The sequence below is a fragment of the Cryptomeria japonica genome, chromosome 5 (assembly GCF_030272615.1).
Source record: "Cryptomeria japonica chromosome 5, Sugi_1.0, whole genome shotgun sequence".
Classification (NCBI taxonomy): domain Eukaryota; kingdom Viridiplantae; phylum Streptophyta; class Pinopsida; order Cupressales; family Cupressaceae; genus Cryptomeria; species Cryptomeria japonica.
This window is the reverse complement of record NC_081409.1, coordinates 848,154,650-848,177,070: the sequence shown is the minus strand read 5'-3', so window position 1 is coordinate 848,177,070 and position 22,421 is coordinate 848,154,650.

Here is a 22,421-nt window from a genome sequence, read left to right as displayed (position 1 = left end):
GTCTGTGATGAGTCTGAGTATTAAAACTTTGGTCAAAACACATCTAAAACTACCTTCACTACTACTACACTATACTCACAAACCTTTGCACATCTTCACATGCAATTCACACAATACACACCACACAAGATAACGTCCTTAGTTTGTCCTAATTAGATGTAATGTATAGATATAAATAGTCAACCTAAAAATACTCTTCAAGTTAATGTGGAAGGAAGAATGAGGCATGTGAGGCATCACACCATGTCGACATACCTTCCTATCCATCCTAAATCAAGACCTATAGATCCAAACACTACCACATAGACCAAAATGTTATAGGTCAACTCTAAATTATTAAATAGATAAGGCTCACCAATTCAACTTACTCAAAATACAATTTACAGACCACCAAAAGCTCAAAATAGCATCGTCTGATATCAAATAATCAAAATCATTGAACTGGATCACCAAAATACCTAAACATATATGGATGCAATGTATTCCTATACACTATCACTCTATCACTTGACAAACCTAAACTTAGATCAACATAACTCCTACTTTAGGCCAAATGAGAATCTAAAACCTAGAATACATCATGCATTTACATCCACCAACATCATATTCCAACTACAAAAGATAAAATATATATGTCATAATACGGACCAAAATCTAAACAAACTCTAATCGTGTGTTCACCGAAATAGTCACACTTAACTAATACCAACTATGGTTCACTAAGTGTTGGCAACAACAATCAAGGAAAACTGAGAGGGGAGGTGAATCAGTTTTCACCGGATTAACAAACTCAACCAAAAATGCAAATCTGATAAACTGCAGTAATAAAAAAGATAAGAAAATTGATAGCACAACACACAACACCAATATTTTGACATGGAAAACATGGTTAGAGTAAAAAGGATGGTTGGAACCTACCTATAGTAAGATGAGACTCTACAATAGTATGTGAATATATTACAATGGGGAATGCACCATCATTCAGCACACTGCCTAGAGCTTACAACTCAAATACAATAACCTAGAAGGCTACAACCCTAAAGAAAGTCTCATTGACTAAAAAAATGTTTGGACAACCATCTAGAATCAAATGAACTACAATAACAACATCTACTAATGCCTAATGACAATTCCGATTAAGCACATCTATCTTCTCTGCAACTCTAATCTCTGAACAATACACCACACTGAAAGATGAATACCTTGTTCACACATACATCACTCTCTGATAATAAAGACACAACCTTGATACCTAAATTATGTGAATATATCACCTATCTATACAAATCATCAACCTTGAGAACAAGGGTGGCAAAACCCTCAACTCATAGTTACAAAATTACATCACACAATACAAAGATCGACCATCAAACCAATATAATGATATACATGACATAAGATGGATTTAATTTAAAACTCCAAATATGAAACACCACCTGAAATCACACCAAGATCAATTGCATCACACTACACCACTAGGAAAAAAACAAAACATGAAGAACATCACCAATTCAATAAAATTACCAAGAACTCGCACAATGATTGATGGGCTGGGGTATGGGATAGACTAGCCTAGTCTATGCTCTTGGGTCCTTGCCTTGGATCACCTGGTGTTCTCTTCACACCCTAGGGTATCTAGGACTTCCCTTTCTTGAGGAATCCCCTGACCTTGCCCAATCCACCCACCAATGACTTGTAATGCTACTCCTAAAGTCTCACCTACTCATGAGATTCCAAAACCCCTTACTATGGCTAATAAGGGCTTGGCTTGTCCTACTGCTTCCTAGGTCCTAGAAAGGTTAGGATAGGTCTTAAACCATGTTTTACATCCATCCATGTGCCCCCAAGAAGTTGCAACCTTCATCCCTCCTACCGATTCCACCATTTTGCTCATTTCCCACAAAATAGGGCTACAAGGAAAAGCCCCTATTAGGCCTCCAATCCGGACTTTTAGGGCTCTCTCTTGAAAATGATGCACAAAAAACACAAAATCCCAAGATGGACTACCATTAATTTAGCAAAGGTTCAAGTATTTCTCTTGTTTTGGGCCTCCAAGTGGTCGTACATAGCCTTGCGCAAATTTTGGGATTTTTAAGGGTTTTGCGAGGGTTTTATGGTTTTCCTAGGTCACAGTGTATGTTTTGTGTTTTAGCCACCTTGTCTAGATTGTTGGACACTCCTCCTTCACACCAATTATGCTTCACTCACTCCTCTACAACTCCTTCAAAGGGTTCCTTCTTCTCTGTCCTTCCTTGCTCTCCAAGACCTCTACAACTTGACCCTTCCTAGTCGGGCACTATCCAGTCTCGCCTAGGAATGGGTCCATATATGGCCTTCTTTCATTTTAAAGGGCCCTCCTTGCATTGAAATATGGTATAGGGTCTGTACTCTCATTCCCCATGGTTTCATGGTGGTTCCACAATGGGGAATGGAGTTATGAGCCCATTTATTCAAACTAGTCCAAAACTGGACAGAGAGTAGACAATTTACAAAACTATTTACAAACACACCTCACTTACAAATATAAACCTAAAATAAATGCTCAAAATGAAAATATTTACACCATAGAAGACACTCCACATAGTTTTGTCTTTAGATCAAACCATTAATTTGCTCGGTTGCTTCATTCAAACTGACTGGTAACCAACCAAAGCAGTCACAGTCAAGCTTTCCTTACTTGGGTCGTACAACAATCATTAACCCTCCCATATTTTAGGGTTTGAAACATCTTATACTACCAATACCTCAGTTAGTGTGCCAAAATTATGTCTCTCCATACTCAATAAGGGTCTTTGACCTTTTGGGTGGAAAAGTTGCTTGACAACTTTTAAAAGTTGTCATGCAACTTTTGCATCTTTTGAGCAACTTTGCCATTGTTTCTTTTCATGACTCCTAGGCCTATTTTGGGCTATCCTAAGGAAAACAACATGCCAATAAGGCCTAACACACATCCAAGGCACACTCAACCTCTCTTACACAATAAATCACAACAAAAACATTGAGGACCTAAAACTAGGACCTCGTCAAGAACAAATGAGCTCATGGCTCTTATTACATATACAATGGCTTCAAAAGAAACATAACACCAACAAAAAAAAGAAAGTGGAAGAGCTTGGAAGGGTGCTCCTACACCATACTCCCCCTTTTCACACAACTAAGAAATAGAAGAAGAGATGAGAGCCGGGTCTATGCCAAGTGTCTTGAACTTGCTCTCCTCCACCCAAGTAGCTTCAGACTCAGGCTGACCTGCCTACTTCACCAAGTGTTCCATGTAGACCTAGTGTCTAGTGGAATTCTTTACTCTGGATTCCAAGATCTCCTCTACTATAGGCTTCTTCACCTATGATAAGACATTAACATCTAGGTCCTACAGCACCTTGGCTTGGTTCTCCTTTTGTCCTGCTATTTCACCCTTGTACATGATCGGGTCAGCTACATTAAAGACCAGTGAAATGGCTAAGTCTGAAAGAAGTTCAACCTTATAGACATTCTCACCATATTTTTCCAGAATTCTACAAGGTCCTACCCTCTTCATTTGTAGTTTGGTAGGCTTACCACTTTGCATCCTAGCTTTGCTCAAGTGGACCATCACGTAGTCACCCACTTTGAACTGAACCTCTCTCCTTTCCTCATCCATTTTTGCTTCCAATATTTGAGTGGATTCAAGGATGGCTTTCTTGACTTTCTCTTGAACTTCCTTGATGGTTTGAGTGAAGTCCTCTGCTTGCCCACTCTTCATCTCCAAAGTACCAAGGTCACTCAACTCACATACTCCCCTTGGATGTCTTCCATATACAACCTCAAAAGGACTTCTACCAATGGTCCTATTCACACTGTCATTATATGCATACTCTACTTGAGGAATGATTAGGTCCCATGTCTACCCATACTCCTTGGTTAGATACCTCAACAATTTTCCTAACACCCTATTGATGACTTCAGTTTGACCATCAGTTTGTGGATGGTAAGCTAAGCTAAAAGAGAGGTTAGTTCCAAGTCTCCTCAACAATGTTTGCCAAAAATGGCCCATGAACTTGTTGTCCCTGTCTGAAATAATGCTTAAAGGGAGTCCATGAATTCTAACAATCTCTTTGAAGAAGAGATGTGCAACATAGCTAGCATCATGTGTAGTTCTACATTGAATGAAATGGATCATCTTGGAAAATCTATCTACTACCACATAGATTTTTTCCATACCTATCTTTGTCTTGGGAAGTCCTACTACAAAGTCCATGCTTATACATTGCCAAGGTCTATTTGGGACTGGTAATGGTTGATAGAGACCAGCATTGCTTAATCCTCCTTTTGCTCTTTGGCATACACCACATTGCTCCACATACCTCTTCACATCTCTTGGCAACTTTGGCCAATAGTAGTACCTCTGTACTAAATCCAATGTTTTGTTGACTCCAAAGTGTCCACTTAAATTGCCATTGTGTTTCTCTTGGATGAGGTTTTCCCTCATGGATCCTCTTGGCACACACAACTGATTACCCTTGAACAAGAGACCATTTTGGAGAGTGTAATCCACATACTCACCCTGGGAATGGTTCTCAAACTCCTTGCAAACCTTGTAAGCTGATGAGAAGTCTTCATCTCCTTCATAGAGGTCCTTGAAACCTTCTATTCCCATGCTCTACAACTATAGTTCTTGAATTGTCAACAACTTCTTGCTTAATGCATCTGCCACCTTGTTGAGTTGCCCCTTCTTATGCTTGATGGTGAAAGTGAAGGATTGGAGGTATTCCGTCCATTTCAAATGCCTATTGCTAAGATTCTCATGAGTGTTAATGCAACTCAATGCCTGGTTGTTTATGAACACCACAAATTCCTTTGGAAGTAAGTAATGCCTCCATTTCTTTAGGGACTGCACTAATGCATACAACTCTAGGTCATAGGCTAAGTACTTCTTCTTTACTTCATTGAGCTTCTCACTGAAAAATGCCACAAGTCTTCCCTCTTGACTCAATACACCCCCTACTGCAATTCCACTTGCACCACACTCCAATGTGAATAGCTTATCAAAAGTAGGTAGGAGAAGGATAGGTTTTGTGGTTACTTCTTGCTTCAACAATTGAAATGCTTTGTTAGCCTTCTTAGTCCATTTAAACTTAGTTCTATGGTGTCAAGGACTAGTGCACATATGCCACTGAAGTTCCTCACAAAATTCCTATAGAATTGGGCTAAACCATGAAACTCCTAACTTCAGTCCCTGTTCTAGGTGCAGGCCAATTCAAGATTGCTTCCGCTTTGCTTGGATCCATCTTCAAGGTTCCCTTAGACACCACAAATCCTAAGTAGACTAGCTCTTGCTCCAATAAATCACACTTCTCTAGGTTGATGGATATCTTCTCCTCATGCAACCTCTCTAAGACTAACCTCAAATGCTCAAGGTGCTCCTCTTTGGTTCAGTTATAGATGAGAATGTCATCTAGGTAGACCACCACAAATCTTCCTATGAAGTCTTTTAACACCTCATTCATCAACCTCATGAAGGTGCTTCAAGCATTGGTGAGTCCAAATGGCATCACAAGCCATTCATACAATCCTACTGTGGTCTTGAAAGCAGTCTTCCACTCATCACCCTCCTTGATTCTAATATGGTGATAACCACTTTTAATGTCCAACTTGGTAAAATACACAGCACCTCCTAAACAGTCCATCAAATCCTCTATGCTAGGAATAGGAAACCTATACCTTATGGTGATCCTATTGATTGCCCTTGAATCAATGCAAAGTCTCAACTTGCCTCCCTTCTTTGATACTAGCTCTACCAAGACTGCACATGGGCTGGTGCTCTTCTTAATCAGTCCTTGTTCCAATAACTCCTGCACTTGCCTTGCTACCTCCTTGTTTTGATTAGGTGTGAGCTTGTATGCAGCTTTGTTAGGTAGGTATCCTCCAGGAATAAAGTCTATTTGATGGCTTACAGACATTCTTGGTGTGAGTGTTGCATGTGCTCCATCACTCACTATGTCCTTATACTCTTGCAATATTTGTTTCAACTCCTTGGGTACTTCTTCCTACAATTTGTCTTCTTCCTCCTTTGGCTTCACAAAGATGGCACACTTCACTACCTCCTCCTCATATAGCAAGTGTAAGAACTCTTTACTAGTAGCCAATAAGACACTAGGTGTTCTTGAAGTTCCCTCTTCATTCTCTATCAAAGACTGAATCTTAAAGGTCTTGCTGTCCTTCTTAAAGGAAATGGTGTTCTCCTCTCCATCACAGATCACCTTCCTATCAAATTGTCAGGGTCTACCTAGTAATAGGTGACAGGCATGCATAGGTAACACATCACAAAGGATCTTATCCTTGTATCCTCCAATAGAAAATTCTACCCAAGTCTGTTCATTGACTAGCACACTCTGCTCAAGATTCAACCATGTCACCTTGTATGGGTTAGTGTGGGGTATCCTTGTGAGTTTCAACTTCTCAATTGCCTCCTCTAATATTATGTTATCAATTGACCCTGAATCAGCTATCACCTTGCAAACTTTACCAAGGATCTTGCATCTTACCCTAAACAATGCTCTCCTATGCTTAGGTTCGCTCTTGATTGGCTATCTTATCAAGACCCTATTGAACATCAAATTTTCTCCAATCTCTGATTCAATATGGTCCACCTGAAGTTTCTTTCTTCTTGAAGAGTCTTCATGTGCATAAGAAACCCTCTTTTCACTTTTTGATGATGTAGGCTTGTCAGGGCATCTATCTGTCGGGTGTCCCCATTATCCACAGTTGTAACACTTCATAGTTGCAAAGGAGGAGTTACCTCTGCCGGTACCTTTACCCCTACTTGGACCACCTTGTGCACCTCTTCCTCTAGAATGACCCCCTCTAAGATTGGTCTTACTTCCATGCTCAGTCAACTTGGCTTCTCCTTGGTTCCTCTGCTCATTTGCCTTGCTTTGGGAACCACCTCGGTGGCTCATTTGGTCTCTACCTCTGCCTCTACCCCTATTATTAGAGTCTCCTTTCCTTTTGTTCCTCTCTTCCACCTTGACAACAAGCTGATGACATTTTTGAATAGTAGTAGGAGTCCATAGGCTTATCTCCTCTTGAATGTTCCACTTTAGGCCGCTTAGATACCTAGCCACCTTAATAGATTCATCTTCTTGGACTTTGACTCTAAGACAAAGTTTTTGAAATTCTTCAATGTAGGAGGTCACATCAAGGTCTTTTTGCTTCAATCCCTATCTCTTCTTATGAATTTTGACTTCATAATCCTCTGGTAAGTAGTTCTCTTTGATCTTACTCGCCATGGCCTTCCAATTGGCAATAGGTAGCTTCCCCATGCTAACTCTCTCTTCTTGCAGGTACTTCCACCATGTCAAAGCTGCTCCCCTTAATCTTGATTTGGCAACTTTAACCTTTTGAGCCTCTCTCACTCCCTCACACTCAAAGTGGTTTTCCATGCCCTCAATCCATTCCATGACAGTGTCAATGTCCATCCTTCCACTAAAATGTGGCAATCTTTCAAAAGCTTTGGTGTTCAAAGCCTTAATATCCTTTACAAATGGTTCTTCATTAAACAAGGGATCTGGTTCAAGTATAATGTCATCTATGTCAATGGTTTTCTTTCCTTTATCTTTGGTGTCTTCATCCCAAGGTCCTTGTATCCTCTGATCCACCACTTCATGTAGTTTATCCCTTATCTCACTCATAGCTTCTTCAAGGAGTCTATTCTTCTCCTTTTTCTCTTCTACCTCCCTAGCCTGCTCTGCATTAGTGACCATTGTGCTTTCCCCTACTGATTCACAAAAGTACAGACACATACACGGTCCACCAAACCTTTAACTTGCTCTGATACCAATTTGATATGATGGGGTATGGGATAAACTAGCCTAGTCTATGCTCTTGGATCCTTGCCTTGGATCACCTGGTGTTCTCTTCACACCCTAGGGTCTCTAGGACTTCCCTTGCTTGAGGAATCCCTTGACCTTGCCTAGTCCACCCACCAATGAGTTGCAATGCTGCTCCTAAGGTCTCACCTACTCATGAGACTCCAAAACCCCTTACTATGGCTAATAAGGGCTTGGCTTGTCCTACTGATTCCTAGGTCCTATCAAGGTTAGGATAGGTCTTAAACCATGTTTTACATCCATCCATGTTCCCCCAAGAAGTTGCAACCTTCATCCCTCCTACCGATTCCACCATTTTGCTCATTTCCCACAAAATAGGGCTACAAGGAAAAGCCCCTATTAGGCCTCCAATCCAGACTTTTAGGGATCTCTCTTGCAATCGATGCACAAAAAACCAAACTCCCAAAATGGACTACCATTCATTTGGCAAGGGCTCAAGGATTTCTCTAGTTTTGGGCCTCCAAGTGGCCGTACAGTGCCTTGGGCAAATTTTGGGGTTTTTAAGGGTTTTGTGAGGGTTTTATGGCCTGCCTGGGTCACAGTGTATGTTTTGTGTTTTGGCCACCTTTTTTGGATTGGTGGAGGATCCTCCTTCACACCAATGATTCTTCACTCACCCCTCTACAACTCCTCCAAAGGGTGCCTTCTTCTCTGTCCTTCCTTGCTCTCCAAGACCTCTACAACTTGACCCTTCCTAGCCGGGCACTGTCCAGTCTCGCCTAGGAATGGGTCCTTATGTGGCCTTCTTGTATTTTCAAGGGACCTACTTGCATTGAACTATGGTACAGGGTCTGTACTCTCATTCCCCATGGTTTCATGGTGATTCCACAATAGGGAATGGAGTTATGAGCCCATTTATTCGAACTAGTCCAAAACTGGACAGAGAGTAGACAATTTACAAAACTATTTACAAACACACCTCACTTACAAATATAAACCTAAAATAAATGCTCAAAATGAAAGTATTTACACCATAGGAGACACTCCACATAGTTTTGTCTTTAGATCAAACTATTAAGTTGCTCGGTTGCTTCATTCAAATTGACTGGTAACCAACTAAAATAGTCACAATCAAGCTTTCCTTACTTGGGTCGTACAACAATCATGAACCCTCCCATATTTTAGGGTTTGAAACATATTATACTACCCAGACCTTAGTTGGTGTGCCAAAATTAGGGATCTCCATTCTCAATAAGGGTCTTTGACCTTTTGGGTAGAAAAGTTGCTTGACAACTTTTAAAAGTTGTCATGCAACTTTTGCATCTTTTGAGCAACTTTGCCATTGTTTCTTTTCATGACTGCTAGGCCTATTTTGGGCTATCCTAAGGACAAAAACATGCCAATAAGGCCTAACACACATCCAAGGCATACTCAACCTCTCATGCACAAGAAATCACAACAAAAACACTAAGGACCTAAAACTAGGACCTATTCAAGAACAAATGAGCTCATGGCTCTTATTACATATACAATGGCTTCAAAAGAAGCATAACACCAACAAAACAAAGAAGGAGGAAGAGGTTGGAGGGTGCTCCTGCACCAATGATCAATGTGGATCATCAAGACAAGTAGGAAAAAATTAGGAAACACTAGCAAGAACATTAGAATAATCAATAATGGTTGTACCAACACCACTTATTCAAATCTTTGTCGATCAACATCTGAACCTCAAGAACACTCAAACAACAACAATTGTCACAAAAAAAGATAACTTGCAGAGAACCAAATCATGAACCATATGAAATAAAGATACACAAGATCATCTCAAACATTATCCCAAAAACTCAGCTCAAGATCTGATTACGTTGGAATATACCATAGGAAATACCAAACTCTGCAAAGCAATGATCAAAAAAATAAACTGCAAACCGGATCATATGATATGATCAATTAAGCTTCCTGGATCACCAAAACTAATACAAAAATATATAATGATACTATAAATACTCCATACACCAAACCAAGATCCCAATAAACCAATCTCTAATAAACCAATTTGCAAACACCGAAACAATAAATCATAGGAATATGTTGACATCAATGACAACAACATATCCTAGCAGCAACAATATCCAACAATCTCCCCCTTTAGCATTGATGACAACATATGAATGTGAAAAATAGTCAATGAAAAGAAATAAAATATTTCCAACAAACTCCCCCTAAGATCAAGTAAATAAAACAATTTTTCACATGCTTTACTCCCCCTTTGACAACAATGCCAAAGATTTTCAAAATAGAAAAACAAACATACTCGCTCCCTTAGATAAGAAAATCATGATTCTCTCCTAAAACACATTGACTACTCCATCAGAGTAGCAACACCAAATCATCAATCTAGACAAAGAGATAAGACTTTGAAGTCCACCGGATTGATAGAACTTAATGCATCTATTTTTCATTAGGAGGGGTAAGTACCCCTAACTTATCTCTCAAGTAGACAAATGTATCTACAAAGCAAAGTCTTATTAAAAATATCAACAATATATTTCTTTGTAGATACCTATTCTAGCTTCACTTCCTCTTCACTAACTTTTTCTCTTAAGAAATGATATTTGATTGATACATGTTTAGTCTTTGAATGTTGCACCAAGTTCTTTGACATATTAATAGCACTAGAACTATCATAGTATATGACAATACACTCATCATAGATAACTTTGATATCCTTCAACATTTGCTTCATCCAAACTACATGAGTGCAGTTACTAGCAGCAACAATTTACTTAGTTTTAGAAGTAGATAAGGACACTAAATCTTGTTTCATACTCTCCCAATAAAACAATTTCTTACCCAAAAATAAAACACCACTAGAGGTACTCATCTAGTCATCAACATCATCAACCCAATCAACATCAGTGTAAGCACATAACATGAAATCATCAATCCTTGGATACCATAAACCATAATCCAGAGTTCCTTTAAAGTATTTGAGTATCCTCTTTACAACAATGACATGACTCTCTTTCAGATCAACTTGATATCTAGAAACCATGCACACAACATGCATAATGTTTGGTCTAGTCTGAGTAAGATATAGCAGTCCACCAACCATAGATCTATACAAAGACTGAGTAGCTTTCACAGATTAATCATTTTTTGATAATTTGTAGCTAGTCACCATAGGAGTTCCAGCTGGTTTGTAGTCTTCCATCCCAAACTTCTTCTGGAATTCCTTCACATACATAGTTGGAGATATAAAAATGCCTTTTCCAATTTGTGAAATCTATAAACCTAAGAAAAATTTCATCTCTCCTATCATAGAAATCTCAAATTATTTCTACATGTCACCCACAAACTTCATACTCAAGTTATCATCTCCTCCAAAGATAATATCATCAACAAAGACTTCAACAATTAAGATGTTATCATTCTCAATCTTAAAATACAAATTACTTTCAACAATTGCTTTATTAAATCCTAATTTTAATAAATACTTATCCAATCTAGCATACCAAGCTCTAGGGGCTTTTTTCAATCCATAAAGACCTTTCTTCAGTTTGCATACCATGTCTCCATCATTTGGTAATTAAAATCGATCAAGTTGCTCAATGTAGACTTCTTCCTCAAGATCACCATTCAAAAAAGATGACTTAACATCCATCTGATATACGTTTAAATCTTTGTAGGTAGAATATGCAAGTAGCAGTCTAACAACTTCAAGTCCAGCTACCAGAGAAAAAGTCTCTTCATATTTAATTCTTTCTTTTTGTGAATATCCTATGCATACCATTCTTTCTTTGTTTCTAACAACTTCACTAGCTTCATTCAGTTTGTTCTTGAATACCCATTTAGTACCAATCACATTTCTATCTTTAGGTTTAGGCACAAGCTCCCATGTGTTGTTCTTTTCAATCTGATCTAATTCTTCTTCCATATCTCTTATCCAATTTTCATTTTTGTAAGCTTCAACAGCATCTTTAGGTTCAATTTTAGAAATCAAACATGCCTCTTCAGTAGCTAACCTTCTTCTTGTCATTACACATTTATTTTTATCAAGAATAAAATAATTTTTAGAATGATTCAATCTTACATACCTTGGAGTATTCTATTTTTTTTTATTTTTCAGGTTCCTACACCTCTCCATTAGCAACAACAATATCCAGATTAATAGTGGTGCAGGAGCACCCAAGACAAGATTGGCCACCATGAGGCCATAATGAAGATTTATGAGATAATTAAGTCTATGAGGTTAAAATGACCATTTGATATTTTAAACATGGATAATAATGCCATTTGGAGTCATCAAACTCATGTAATGAGTCATTTTGTAATAAGTTGTCAAAATTGCCATGTTGGGCAAATAATGTCAAAATGAGTAATGTAATGGGGTTCAATGGGTAGAATAGATTTTTAATGAGAATTTTAAGTTTCATAAGGTCTTGTGTGACCATATTAATTGTGTAGGGGAAAAAGCAAGACTAGGCTAACATGTCGTAATCCTACCTTTTGACACACATTGCAGAATACAAAAGAGCCTAGAGGTATCACACAATTGGCTACTTCTTTTTGTGAAAGAGAGAGCCACGGGCTACCTATTAGGGTTTCTATTTCTTTGTTCTAATTGAAAGATAAAATGATGCAAGTTCAATTCCTAACCTCAAAGTGCAAGCATGAACTACTAACAAAATTGCAGAAATGAAGTTAAACAATGGAAAGCTGTAAACACAAGGACAAGACAAGAATGCAGATGTGTACCTGGAGTTAAAATCTAAGTGAAAATGTTCAGGACGGGGGCATGGGTGCAACTGTCCTGATTCTGCTCTTGAAATTGCACCTGAAACTGCTATTTTGCAACCTGGAAAACTGTCGGAAATGTTGTCTGATAGAAGGACCAGGGTGCCCAGCGCCCCTGTCCTAGGGACCAGGGCACCTAGCGCCCCTGTCCTGGCAGGACCAGGGTGCCCCACGCCCCTGTCCTAGTCTTTTGCTCTGAAATTTGGTGTGAAGTTCAGTCTCTGTCTGCTTCCGTCGGATTTGCAACTTGCGGCGTCGTCCGAATCCTAAAACCTGCACTTATATCTGAAAAGGTGTTTTGGGCAGCTATATAGGGTTTTGCCTTAGTCAAACCCCCGCTTTGGTGATTTCCACCTCCATGAATAGCCAAGTTGTATTGTAAAAGTAGTGTGTGTGCAAGATCCTAAAATGCAAGTAAGCAAACTAGAGCAACCTAGAAAGTAAACCCTAATTGCTTGTAAATGATAATGTAAATGCTCCAAATCAAGATGCAAAGTGATCTAAAGCATGAATGCAAATGATATAATGAAGCTTATGCTAAGACATGAAAAACAACATGAAATCATACCCAACCCCAAGGGAGGGGTACAAGCCAATCTTCAGTCAGTGATCGCTTATTGCTCTTCAATGCCTTCAAAGCCCTAAATTAATGAATGAAATTGATGAATGCTTGATGGATGAATGTTGAATGTTGTTGAAGTCTTCAAAGATCTGCTCTTTCGCTGCATAGAAGGTCCCTAAAACCAAAATTCTGATCCTTTCAAATGAAGAAAGAGAGCTCTTATATATGAAACGCTAGGTCTTAATTTCAACTTTTGGCCAACCTAGAGATTGAATCTCCCACCAATTTCTTGGGGTTAAGCTTTATTTTATGATTGGATCGCACTCCTAAAATTTTGGGAAAAATGTCTGGGACCATGTGCACTCCGGGCGCCATGGTCCCGACAACTTTTCACCAAATTTTCAGGGCCATCGGATATGATGATTTTAGAGAGAATCCCGAAGTTACAGGTGATTTCGAGATGTTTTGACCCTCGAAATCAAGCCCCCAAGTTCAAAATAGGACCTAATTAGGGTTTTTGATTAAATGATGTGTTGGAGGAATAAAATGAAAGGGGCACACTTTAATGAAAGGGCCTGACTTTATGATGTGGGAGATGATAAAATAGAACCTTAGACCTAATTACTTTAATTAATTAAGTGCTAAAGGGGAAATGCAATGCAAAATGCATACAATTTACGACGTTACATTTAGCCCCCACTTTAGCAGTCATATGAGTACTACGTGCATATGCAAGCTAAAGTACAGGAAAGTAAACATTATTTGAAAAAGGATATATCCATAAGTCCGTCAAACGAAGCTCCCAGCGGTATCTGCAGTACACAGTTAGGAACCGCACCCTATAAAACACACGTTAGATCATAAAATCACCTAATGCTTACTAAGGAAAGTGATGAAATTTGCAAGTAGCTATATGCCCCCCCCTGTTTCGGCTTACTTATTAGGGAGGTGAAATAGGGTAGCATGTTTACTTACGACAAATTATGTGAGAGATTATTGATGAGAGATGTTCACTAAAGAGGCTTCATCAGAGCACATTTTGGAACATCCCGGGAGTAATGGGACGAAAACACAATTCTGACACAACAAACGGTTCAAAAATCGCATCTCCCAAACTCAAGTTATGATGAAATGAGTGATAAAGGAAAATTAGGGTTTTGAAAGTAAAGGTAAAGGAATGAATGTATATACCTTGAAAGTGACTATTGCATTTGTCACTTTGTTGATTTCTGAGCATTGTTCATTGCAACAGAGCCCACATAGCCATCATCATGCCTTCACAACGACCAGAGCATCCCACGAGGATTGAGATCATGCGACAGGCCGTGATCGACGACGAGCCACTAGACGAGGTGAGTTGACTAAACTTTGACTTTGACTTTTTGCATTTCTGTTGACTCTAATTTTCTATGATCGAATGCGTGCGCGGAAATCTGACCCTGGGTCCCATCCAAGGTGCCATGGTCCTATCAGGGCGCCATGGTCCCTGAAGGGCACCATGGTCCTTTCAGGGCGTCCTGGTCCCTGTGGGGCGCCATGGTCCTTGAAGGGGCCATGGTCCTTGAAGGGCGCCATGGTCCTCTAAGGGTGCCATGGTCCCAATCAGGACTTGGCAAGGGTTAGCTTTCGATGTTCAACAATTTTCATTTTTGGCATAGATGATTGTGATGATTGAGTACTGATTACACTAATGTTTTTGTATTGCAGGGTCTGCCATACATGAGAGAGCACACGATGGGGCAGATTCTTCGCAGCTTGCGAGATCAGATTCCTCGGCTGACTCAGGCAGAGAGAGATACATTATCTATAGTAGTTTTATGGTATATGATTCTTATGCCGGCCATTCGATTCCATCCTATGATGCTGATGGCACTTATGGAGCGATGGGATCCTGACACGTGTACATTCCAGCTTCTAGTAGGGAAGATGACAGTGACACTTGAGGATGTGTACCACATACTTCACCTACCGATCAGAGGAGCTACCCTGACATACGCGACTGATCGGTCAGGGGAGGACCATCAGAGGGAGCAAGTATACTGCATAGGGAGAGTCATGCCGAGTGAGACGAGAGGTCGCATCATGGTCAGTTGGCTCTTACATCCTACCGGAGAGGTGCCCCTCATGAGATGTCTTATGATTGCCATCATTGTACTAGTTGTCTGCCCTAATGGGCGAGGTATGCACATGCATGCGGGTCTCACATGGTGCATCAGGGCTATGGAGAGACATAGGAGAGTATATGCCTGGGGTCAGAGTATGCTTGCACATCTCTATCACGACCTCGAGGAGTATGTTTTTGGACAGGGTTGTAGCTTGATGACATGCACACTTCTGCAAGTGTGGATATTTGAGCACTTTACATGCACCAGGCCTGTCGGCTATCCGATGAGTGTGGCTAGCGAGCGATCTAGGGTGTTTGCTTATCCACTTACCAGTGAGTGGAGATTTGGGGATCTACTATATTGGAGAGTGACATTCAATAGGTTGACAGCTGAGGTGACAGTATGGAGACCATATTTGCGGATGCACAGATGGGATGGAATGGAGAGGCAGCTAGCATGCTTACAGAGGAACTGCCTACTGAGAGGACGATATCCACATATCATAGTCCCATTCTACTTTGACCAAGTATGGAGGCAATTTGGGCTAGAGCAGTGTGTTCCAGCCGATGTACCCATCTACACTCGACACTCACAAGTCCTTCCCAGACCCAGAGTAGTAGTGAGACCTATGATAGATGATATCGAGATCACAGATATAGAGGGTCCAATCAGGATGTGGTCACTGATTATGCCGTAGATCCAGGAGCATAGCACAGGTATCTCTCATGGTTTGTGAGGACATACCCTGGGCCTATCTTTCCACCAGATCACCCGACAGGCCATCCAGGTCCATGGAGACATGGAGACTGAGATGAGGATCAGGGATCCAGATCAAAGGAGCCAAAGGAGGGAGAGGGTCGCGAGGAGGCAGGAGATCCTGATCCACCCATAGGAGATCAGCCTAGTGCTAAGGAGGAGGAGGAAGGAGAGGAGGATGACACAGATAGAGATGATGATGAGGAGAATGAGGATGCGGATGAGGACAAGGATGATGAGGAGGAGGAGGTTAGAGATGATGAGGAGGAGTCAGATGCAGCTCCCCACCATTCAGGAGATGATACCATAGCCTTGGATCCTCCTCTCATTCCCCAAAGGGGGGAACACGAGGCGATACGGAGACCGGTACCCATCGTGCACAAATCACTTGAGCGTGGGGAGCCTTGTAGTTCCCAATCACAGATGCTACCATATCACAATCCCTACTGGCATGAGGGAGATCCAGGTATAGTAGGTTTATATTGATTGATTAATTTTTTGATGACATAGAATGGTACTAATACAAAATCTATTCTACTACTGCAGCTAATGTGCAGGAGTGGCGTTCCCTAATCCAGCAAGCAGTGATAGATATTTCCATGACAACACAGATCCCTAGTTCCTCACAGGTTGCTTATTGACCTCAAGGGAACACGGGTCGGCATGATGACTTGTTTTCCCCATTTCGAGTACAGGTGGAAATATGGAGGGAGAGAGAGAGAGCTCTATCAGAGGACCTTCAGTGGGCACAGTGTGATCTAGCAGTAGCTCAGGCCGAGGCTACCTCGTATTGCATGATCCTTATGGATAGGGATCATAGGAGTTCCTCTCGGAGTCATTCACGATCTATATCACACTATACACCCATGGGTCCACCTTCACGGCCGGAGCAGGAGGGAGCGTCTAGTCGTCACTCTCTAGCCACTAGCCTTAGGGATAGGAGATGATCTCATGATGTAGGATAGGTCACATTTTGGATGTATAGTGACCTACTTTTGTATATTGATCCACATATATATATATATATATATACATGCTTCTCTTTGTCTCAAACGTGTTATCTTTAATACCTAAAACAATGTGTATTTTGATTAAAGTTAATACATTTGGTAGATGTACATGTATGTTCTGAATTTGATTTCCATGTGATTGATTTCTCAATGCTCCATGATTAAATTGATACATGTGTGACTTAATTAGAATAAAATATTTGATCAAGTACTACATTGATGATAGAGAAGAAATATGTGTTAAGCCTAAGAATCATATAAGTAATGTGATTTAATTTAAACACAACATGATACAATTCTACTTAACACATAAAGACATTGTATAATATGCTAGCATAATGATAATGTAAATCTTTTGCAATTTACATAGATGCATTCAAGACAAACCATAGAGTAAAGAAACACACTTGTCAGGAATGAAGCAATATAGATTAAACAAAATATCATTTAATTCTATTTGCTCTAACAAAGATATACTAACATATTATCCAATTTTGAAGAAGCGATAAAAAGATAAGGAATGAGGAATTAAGCATAGTATCTATGCAGGTGCATAGCATTTATAGGTTCTTTAAGAGGCGTACCATCTACATCCGCTATTTTATAAGCACTTGATCCATAATCTTCAATAACAATATACGGTCCAAGCCAATTAGGACTAAATTTTCCCTTTTCTTCAGGTAAGGCATTCACATTGCGCTGATTCTCATAGAGAACTAAGTCACCTACCAAGAAAGAACGTTGAATAACCTTATCATTATAGCTTCATTGTAGAGTTTTGTGATACGCTTGAATATGCTCAAGAGCATTTATACGCTGTTCATCAAGCATCTCAAGATGTTGAACTCTTTGTTCTCTATAAGAGTCATCATCTACTATACCTTTGAGAGAAACTCTAAGTGATGGAATCTCTAACTCTAAAGGCATAATAGCATCAGCACCATAAACAAGATTATAAGGGGTGGTTCCTATAGCAATTCGTACACTTGTTCGGTAGGCCCAAAGAGCTTAAATTAGCTGAGTATTCCAATCCTTACCATGCTTATTCACGGTTTTGTGAAGAATTTGTTCAATTATTTTATTGGATGATTCGGTTTGACCATTTGATTGAGGATAGTATGGTGTAGAAAATCGATGTTTGATATGATATTTCTTGAGGAATTTCTTCACGTCCTTGTTCTTAAATGATGTCCCATTATCTGAAATTATAGTGGAAGGTATCCCGAATCAAGAAATAATGTTTTCTATAAGAAATTGACAAATCACTTCAGCAGTAGTAGAGCAAAGGGGAACAACTTCTACCCACTTTGTAAAGTAATCTGTTGCAGTTATAATGAAAGTATGCCCTTGAGATGAAGGAGGAGAGATTTTACCAATGAGATCCAACCCCCATGCAGAGAAAGGCCAAGAAGCTACATGAGAACCAAGTTCTTGGGCAGGAGCATGAATTAGATTATTGTGTTGTTGACATTGATGACATTTCTTAACAAATGAAAAGGAATCCTGCTGCATAGTTTGCCAATAATATCCCATACGAAGCAACCTTTGAACCAAGGATTTGCCTCCCAAATGCCCCCCACAGGCACCTGAATGTGCTTCTTCAAGGGCAATAGGAATTTTTGATTTGTTAAGACAACGAAGGAGAAGACCGTTATAACCCCTTCGGTAAAGAACATTAGAAAGAATGATATATCTAGTGGACAGCTTGCGAATTCTAGCCCTAGTGTTCCTATTGGCAGAATCAGGAAAGGTACCATCGGTCAAGTATCTTACGATATGTGAATACCATTCATCTGAGTCTATAAAGTGGCAACATGTCACCAAGCTAGAATCATCTACAATAGCTGGAGAAATAAGGTTGTGAATAACAAATTTAAGATCAACCACAGGGTCCTCTAAAGATACAAGAGAAGCCACACATGCCATTGCATCCGTATGTCAATTATCTTTTCGAGGAACAGGTTCCATGGTATAAGAATCAAATTTTTGTAACAAAGAGATAGCAAGGTCTTTATATTGTGATAATTTGTCTTGTTTTGCTTGATACAGTCCTGTTACTTGTCTTATAATCAATTGAGAATCTCCATAGATATGTATGTGCTTTATATTCAAAGCCAAGGCTGCCTTTATTCCTATTATAAGAGCCTCATACTCAGCAATGTTATTGGTGCATAGGAAATTGAGACGATAAGATAAGGGAATGGATTTCTTTGTAGGAGAAATCAGAACAACACCTGCCCCCAATCCCGTATGACACTTAGAGCCATCAAAGTACAACTCCCAAGTTTCATCTTTCTCTGTACAAAGAATGAAATCATCGGGAAAAGACTCAGGGTTAGGGAAGGAGAAAGGTGAAGGAGCCTCAACTAAGTGATCAGTCAACGCTTGCCCTTTAATTGCTCTTTGTGAAACAAATTTAAGGTCAAATTCAGTTAACATCATAACCCACTTAGCTAGGCGCCCTGATAAATCAGTTTTAGAGAAAAGATGCTTCAAAGGATCAAACTTTACCATGACGTGGACTTCTGAATTTAAAAGATAATGTCTCAATTTCTGAGTCGCAAACACCAAGGCCAAGCATTGTATTTCTATCACAGAATATCGGGTCTCATAATTGAGTAAGGTTCGACTTATATAATAAACCGGACACTCTTTACCATCTTTATCATGTTGTGTCAATAATGCTGTGAGAGCATGAGAGGAAACAGCTATATAAAGAAGAAAGGGCTTAGAAGGTTCGGCGGGTTGAAGGATAGGAGGATTAGCCAAATATACTTTTAAATCTTCAAATGCTTTCTGACAATCTCCATTCCATTGAAAAGTGATATTCTTTTTGAGAAGTTGAGTAAAAGGAAAAGTACGATCCGCAAGTTGAGATACAAACCTATGAATAGCTTGAATCTTTCCTTGTAAGCTTTTGAGTTGAGACACATTCTTAGGAGGTGGCATGTTGACAATAGCATCTATTTTCTTAGTGTCCACCTCAATCCCATAATGCGAAACTATGAATCCTAATAGTTTTCCACTATCCACACCAAAAACACATTTTCGGGGATTCAAGTGCATGTGATATTTACGAATTCTTTCAAAGAATTGATGAAGGATCTTAATATGATCTATACGGAGAATGGATTTGGCTAAAATATCATCAACATAATCTTCTAAAAACTTGTGCATATAATCATGAAAAATAAGGGTCATCGCTCGTTGATAAGTTGCGTCGGTGTTTTTAAGCCCAAAAGGCATCATCACCCAACAAAACGTACCCCAAGGAGTGGTGAAAGCAGTTTTGAATTGATCTTAAGGATTAATAAAGATTTGATTGTATCCTGAAAAACCATCCATGAAGGATAACAAAGCATGTCCTGCTGTAGAATCAACTATCATGTCAATGTTTGGGAGAGGGACATCATCTTTCAAAGAAGCCTTATTTAAATCTCGAAAGTCGGTACACATTCTTATTTTATTATTTGATTTAGCCACAGCGATAATATTTGAAATCCACGGGGAATAATCAATAGGGCGGATAAATCCAGCCTCCAAAAATTTTTCAATCTCCGCTTTAACAAGCAACGCTACCTTAGGATTCATTTTTTGAATCTTTTGTTTCACAGGATTAGCATCTAGAACTAAGACAATATTATGAGTAACAATCTTAGGATCTATACCAGGCATGTCAGAATATGTCCAAGCAAAGATCTCAGGGAATTCACACAATAAATCTGCATATTGTTTTTGTTCTTCTTCGTCCAAACATTTTCCAATTCTAATAGCTTTTTCTTCATTGCAAGGATCCATCTTAACATAAATGGTGTCACTTATAAGAAGATTACTTTGTTGAGGAGTATCCTTTAACTGAGGGAATTCTTTCACAATCTCATCATTATCAATCTCTTTTCCGAAATAAGCTTCAGTGTTCAAACAATAAGGAAATCCCCTATTGTGATGATAATGAGGAAGAGTATCATATGCTCCTAAAAACTTAGCTAAAGCATCATCGGTAGGAAAGACATCCAAAGCATAGGCACACGAAGGATCCCCATCAATATACTCAGGGTGTCTTATTGGTAGGGATATAGAAATAACATTAACACTAATACATGGTCTCTTAGAATCTTTAGTGCGCTTGTAGGGATTATAACCAAGTCCAAAGGTCACATCATAAAGATTATTCTCGAGAGGAACCTTTATTCCTTGTTTGTGAGTGCCACAACCATTTCCATGATACCCATGCTTAGCTAGAATATGAAAACCACGACCATAACGATCAGCCATTTCAGAAAGAGAAGGTGGTTTTTCATAAGACAAAGAATCAAATCCTTCAGAATTAGAGGTGTGAGGAGAAGAAGTTTGAGAAGTGGCCACAAAATTATTGCTCATAGGTTCAGGTAAGATTGATTGATTTTTAGCCTCTTCCTTCTTTTCAACTTTAAGCTCTCTAGGAGGAACCTTATATTCACCTACAAAGGTGGGATTAAAATCAAGAGATCCCCAATCGTCTTCTGCGAGAACCTTCTCAGGATCAAAAGTCTTCTCATGTGTAGATTCAAGTCGAGAAGAATCTTCTTCCGGAGCTTTAGACTCATCCAAAGAATTTTGATCATCAAAGAGTGAAGATTCATCGATAGGTATCTTGTTTAAAGAGTCATCACTATAAGAGGAAGGCTTAGAAGAATCCCCTTTGGAAGTAGATGTTTGCAAACAAGCTTGGAAATTAGTATCACCTATCAAGGTATATGTCTTAGTGTTATAAATAAATTTAACTTGTCTATGCAATGTAGAGGGGACAGCTTGCATACTGTGAATCCAAGGTCTCCCTAATAACAAGTTGTATGTTAGATTTCCTGACATAACATGGATAGGAGTTGGCAAAGTAACAGGCCCCACTGTGAGAGGTAAGGTGATAATACCTAATGAAGTTTTAGCCACATTATCAAAGCCTCGAATGGGATGAGAGTCAGGCTCAATAAGGGATGTATCCACATTCATCTTATGCAATAGATTAATGCTACACACATTAAGGCCAGAGCCATTATCTACCAGTGTTCGTCTTATAGCAGTGTCATTTATGATAACCACTATCATCAAGGGATCATATTGATGTTGAATTTCATTAGTAGGAAACTCATCTTGAGTAAACACAATTTGAGCTTTAGGATTCATCACAGAGTTAACCAAAGATGCTATATTACTAGATGTATTTGGTGGAGGAACATTCAAATCTTTCAAGGCATCTTGTAACATCCCGTGATGAGTGGAAGAAGTTTGAATCAAATCCCAAAGGGATATCTTAGCAGGGGTAGCTTTAAGTTGATCTATGAGATCATATTCCTTACTAAGAACTTGTGAAATACGTGGATCTTGTGGAAGAATTGGTTGAGGATTA